Source organism: Tetranychus urticae, chromosome 1 (genome assembly GCF_039701765.1).
Source record: "Tetranychus urticae isolate SD_2017Ah chromosome 1, NJAU_TeUrti_SD_1.0, whole genome shotgun sequence".
Classification (NCBI taxonomy): domain Eukaryota; kingdom Metazoa; phylum Arthropoda; class Arachnida; order Trombidiformes; family Tetranychidae; genus Tetranychus; species Tetranychus urticae.
This window is the reverse complement of record NC_142958.1, coordinates 11,428,300-11,434,593: the sequence shown is the minus strand read 5'-3', so window position 1 is coordinate 11,434,593 and position 6,294 is coordinate 11,428,300.

Sequence of the window (6,294 nt, the reverse complement as noted above, 5' to 3'; positions counted from 1 at the left end):
GAGTATGAATTGGAAGAGAAAAAGAAGAGAAAATTGTTTCATCGAGTTCAGAATTTTGATGAGAATGTTATTGGTTAAGGTATTATGTTTTATTGCTTTTCTTTTTTTCCCTCAACATCTAACAAGTAACATTAAACATTCTGTTTGTATTCAGACAATTTCAACTTTTCCACAACAGAATCACCAATTTTCAAAATAAATCCTCCAAAAGTTCAAGTTGATTCATTTGATAATGACACTGGTTTTGATATGCAAATTATTGCCATTTAAAGTGACAGATTCTTTGATGCGCTTAAGATCATTTCGTTTAATTGTTGCTATTTATTCTGTTGATTGCGAGGAATTATCATGGATTAACATGTGAAATGTCTTTTGATCGAAAGAGTTTTAGAAGAGAAGAGATTGATTCGCGATTCAATTTGTTTTCATTTCATTGATTTGATATCCTAAATGATTTTCCATTTGGATAATTATGTTGTTAATAATAATGGAACTTTTCGTTCCTTTCCTTCAGATGATTATCTAAATTCTGCTGATATGGTAATAATGAATTTCGCCTTTTTACTGATTCTTATTGTCAGAGTATTATATTCGTTACTATTGATCTTCTCATGTTGATTAGCGAGTTAATGTCTCTCAATTAATTCATTTGATAACAAAGACTTTTGTTTTTCGCGACTCATTAAGAATGATGTTGATTACTTGATCAATATTGAAGTTGGTAAAATTCAGCATAAGGTGACTTTCGGTCTAGAACTGGTGTCATCACTGACTTTTGTATTGATTTTCGTCGATTGTAACCTCAATCTAAAGTCAGCGAATCCCATGATGACCATTAAAAGTTAATTTGCTTTCGATTTACTAACTTTTCTAGGTTTACTGCTGTAACAGGTTAGCATTTAAAGGCAACAGTTTTGATTGAAAAGTTAAATTAACGCACGAACTACATTTAAATATCATTCGTGCGTTTCCCTGCATTTTCATCACTTGTTTGGAATGAAAGTCAATTTTGAATTTGCTGAATAAAGACAAAAACAATTTCTATTCTGATTCTGCAGTCATGCTGAGAGTAAATATGAGCATATTTATTGCTGGATGCTAGCAACTCACTCACGATAGCAAGTAATGAAAGTAATGAAAACTACGATTGTTCAGTGACTGAATAATTAATGAGAATTTTAAACTCAAATAGAGTTTCGGGTGAGATTGAATTTCCAGCCCTGCACAAACATCAACTGCATGCAATTTGATTATTTACAAATTCGTCTTGATGCTTCCATTTCTGTTTTAGTCCGATAGCGAGAATCGTTTTCATGAAAAAGTCTTTTGAAGAGCGTGTTTACACATCATTTAACTTTAATAATGTTTATAAGCATAAAGTTATTGAAGATTAAAAAAGTCAATACTTCGAGAAAATTGTTTTTCGTTTGTCAAGGCTCAACTTGTTTCATTTTGTTGGTTATTTTTGTTTATCGTTACGTTTTTAATAAGGAAATAGATTTATAATGCGCTGTAGTAGCTTTTGGAGTTCAGTAAATTGAATTCTTTAATATTGACTATTCGATGACTATAATGAAATGACTAAATTGCAAAGTAAATCTCGATCTGTAAATGATCAGAAAAGTAGTTAATTGCGCGAGAAAAAAGTAAGAAGTAAACTTTGACAAACGCAATTGCAAACGTTGTTTAATTGCAATTATCCTCGATATGTAACTTTTTGACACAACAATAGTCTAGAACCAAGTTTCTGTGACAGAAAGAAATTAAACTAACCTTCTAAATAGCATCTCAATGGTTTCTGTTAAGCTATGATCCTCGTGAAATAAGACAAACGAGATCATTAAAGAGCCATTTTAAGCTTTTCTTTGCTTATTGAGCTTAAATACAAATGATTTTAATTGCAAAAGTAATTGTCAATTTGTGTATGGAGAATGCATTGGAAATTAATGTGGACTTTGATTCACGGTATAGCAATCGATTTGTGTGATCGCAGTGCATGATCAAAGTTAAATTAAGATTATTTAAACTACGTTTTTCATTAGAAATGATATTTTCCTTCTTATGCATCAAGCTCGTTATAATAATGGCAGAAACATAGCAAATCTTCACTCACTCGCTAAGATTTATTTCACTCCATCTAAACATATTATGTGTCAAGCCTGACTCTTGGACTTTGCTCTACTCTATGAAATGATACTTCAACTGTTTGCCTCGCATTCATCTTGAAAGTTAGTTGGGAATCACATTAGATCATATTGTAACAGTCAATCTTCAGGTTCGACTAAGAATAGGGTTCAAGAATAACTTAGTAACTTTATTCTTTCAAGTTTTCAAGCGAACTGATTCAGAAAATGATTTAATTTAATAAAATGAATGCAAAGAATAAACGTGGCTCAGAAAGGATAAAATGTTGAACAATAAACTTGTTTCAAAGTAAGTATTCAACTTATTCGCCATCCTTTGAAATTGACTTGAAAAGGTCAATATTTTTGGTGCATTGAAATTCAAGTTGCATTCACCAATCAACTTGATTTAAATACAATTTTGTGCTCAAAGTGATAAGCTGAAAACTGAATAATGCTTGGAACCAGTAAACAGCTTGAAAATGGGAAAACAGTCGATGAAGTGAAGAACATTTGAATCAATTTTCTTCTCATAATTTCATTGCACTTTGAAAAGGAAACTTCAATAACTGAACTTGGGATTAACTCTGAAAGAACATTGAATTTCTCAAATTTACATTTCACCTCTTTTCCAGTCTGGACAATGAGCACTTTTCAATCATGAATGAACCAGGATAAAGATGATTATGATGATGTGAAGAAGGAAAAAAAGCCTCGACTCAAGTATTGAATACAAAAACCATCAAAGGTTAGATAATCATGATTTCCAAGAATAAAGTCCAATCTCTTATTTTCTCAAAATTCAATCCTTGAGTAAACTATAAGTCGATAATGAAAAGTTCAGATCTTAATTCTCACGAGAATAGCATTTCTCCAATAGATTTCCATTATAAGGTGTAAAAAGGGTAGATTAAGAGAGCAATAAAGTTGGAACAAAATTCAAGTTTTGACCTGAAAGTGAATGGAAGAGAAAAGAGTCGAGATTATTGAGATTCTTTACATTTAGATGAGCAAAGAAACTGATGAACATATTTATGGTTCCATCATACTTGATGTGCTATCTTCGTGTGTCTGTCTCGAGATGAAAAGTTATTGATATGAAGAATAAAGATGACAGAGAATCGAGGCTTGTATTGACGGTCGATTCCAAAGGGAAAAGGAGTGAAAATTCTGTGAGAATAGAATATGAGATTCGAAATTTTAAACCTTTTTCTTTCCTTTTCCAGTCTGCATCTTCCAGACTAAGCAAGTGAAAAATAGCGAAAAGTGTAAAAACAAAAAGAATATCAATTTTTTATTAAAATTTGAAAACCAAAACGAAACGAATAACCCATTTGTCCATCAACTGTCATTACTTTCGTTGCAAATGTATTCAAGTTTGACATGAGATTCACATTGAGAAACTATTCAATTGTCAAAATGCTATCAGTTAAAAGAAATGCATAATTCCAAAAGAATATTGCATTTTCTTGATCGAATAACAATTTAATTTCAACACTTTCATTCCAACATCGAAAAACACTGAACTTCTGAGAAATTCCAAGCCATTCAATTCTTCAAGACTTCATCATCTATTCATAAATACCAATCGACTTCGAATAAACATTTTCTTAGAACATCACAAAATTTTTGGTTCAATTTTAAATCTGTAATCCAAACTCGAAGAAACTCAAAAAGTTTTATCATGTTTTTTATCACCATTAAACAAACCCTAAAGTGATAGACTATAAATAATGTTGTCATCAAGTTATTGTTTTAATACAGAGAACAGATAATCAGGCGAATAAAAGAAATGAAATATTTTTTTCGATATTCTTTTCTTTTCCATTCTGTTGACATCATCAATATTATCATGGTTCAGGTTATTAGTTATTTGGGATTATTATTGATGCTCTTGTCTTGAAATGCTAGTTATTTTTGTCACCAATTTTCAGCATAAAATGCAATATAAATTGTTGAAAGAAAAGAGAAAGAATAAAGTTCGAAAATAATATCTTTTCTTTTACATTTACAATTCTTAAGCAGATTATTCATAAATAATGGTAAAGTGATATGCATTTGCTGGGAGGGAAAATTGTAAGACGATAAAGTTGAGAGAAGAAGCGAAATATAAATGAACATTTATAGAATCAAGATGAATGGTAAAGATGAAAATGTATTAAAATATCATTTAAATTGAGATTATCATTTGTTATTCAGTTTAACACATTTTCCCAGCATTTGAATCACTAGGCAAGTTGAAAGTTGAGAATAATTTGATTCTTTAATTTGATAAAATCAAATCTCTGCGACTTCAAATGGAATCTATTTTTTATCGCTTCTATTGTTAAATTGTGACAAATTGTTTCACTCGAGTTTTATCATTCCTTTTAGACTTTTCATCATTTCATTTTATCTCAAGTTGGAACTTTTCAAATTGTGAAAAAAAGAAAACTGATTCAATGATTTTATTCATTCCATGAGTTGGACTCTACTCGAAGCTTTTTTGGTCTACTTTACGATAAAATCAAATGGCTAGTTTTGGATATTTTTTGTTCACAAAATTTGGATTCAGTTAAATTGCCTTAATAATGAAAAGATTTTTTCGGAAAAAGAGTTTTATCTATTCTCACGAATCCAAAAGTTTTTCATGGATTTAAACGATATTATACTCCGAGTGGCAATGCGAACTTCAAATGCTTGAATCTGAAGTTAGCTGGTACTCCAGGTAACTCGAAAATGAAGCATTTTTCGAAAAAGGATTAGATTAATACGCTAAGTATGATTCATCTAACATTCTCATAACGAGAAATTCCATGTCAGTCAGTTCATTCTTTTCGTTTGGTCTTCATTCTTTGAATTTTTGAGTTACTATTGATTCTGTTTCCTGATTCTGTTGGATTGAATTGTGGTGCAAGATTGAGCCTTAATCGCTATCAATTCAACATTATATTATTCAAATTATCGTAAAATCAGTTTAGATGATTCTAGTGGAAATTTAGTTTCATTTTCATTTTCTGATAACTTGATTATTCAGTTTATCAAAATGTTTTGCTTAACAGATGAAACAAAAAACACGATGAAAAGAAGAAGAAAATTTGCGTTTGTGAATAAATTAACAAAAACTAATAAAACTTACAATGATTAAATGTAATAATGTTGTTAACATTTGAATCTGTTTAAAATGTAAATTGTTGAAATGCAAAAGCAATGTAAATGCAAAAAAGTTGAGTTTACATTTGCGAATTGTAAAACAAGCTCATTCTGTTCAGTTTATGAATCTTTTTTTCATGCATTAAACTCATTTCACCAATAGTTCAATTACGAAAATCAAATTGGCATTAATTGAGTCTTTTAATAACCTCAAATGTTCCGTAACCATTTGTCTTTGAATCACTTTTCTTCTTCAGAAAAATCAAAATTCTTTATCCCAAGTTGAACATTTCTCAGTGAATCCAGAAGTTTTCATGGCATTTTAATAACTTTTCATTTCTTCAATTGTCGTTTCTCAATCGATATCAACAGTTTATCGTTTTTAAACTGTTCAAAATTGTTTCAATTCTCATGAGAAAATGAATTACAAGAATTTTCCTTTCATTCTTCATTGGAATCACTTTCAGTAACCAGTCATGATTAATGATGAACCATTTACCTGAACAATTACAGAATTTATTGCAAAAGTTAATCAACAATGAAAAGTTTTAATCGTAAATTTTCTTCTTAATCATGCTTCTAGTATTGATTATTATTGGACAGTTTGTTTCATCCAATTCTTATGTTCATTTTTATCGTAATTCAAAAGTTGAGCTCGCATTGTTGGTGAATTGAATGAGAAAAGTTGATTTTCTTTTCGCCACTTTATTGATTGTTGTGTTCATTTTGTTAGTAAAAAGTTGTAATAAATATTATGATTAAATTATTAGATAATCAATCATTTGACAAACTGTTTTGTGAAGAGAATCGAGAAAAGATGACTTTTCTTTTCAACTTTTCCTGAACATCAATTTCAAATTAAACTGAAAATAATGAAATTGAGTTTAAAATGATGAATTGACCATGATTATGATTTAATTTTGGATTAGTTCATTAAATGCATTCTGATGAAAAGGGATGAAAAATGATGAGAAAGGTATTCATGATAATACCTTTTCCCGATTAAATTATTCCAGTTTTTCATCTTTTATCAAAGGTA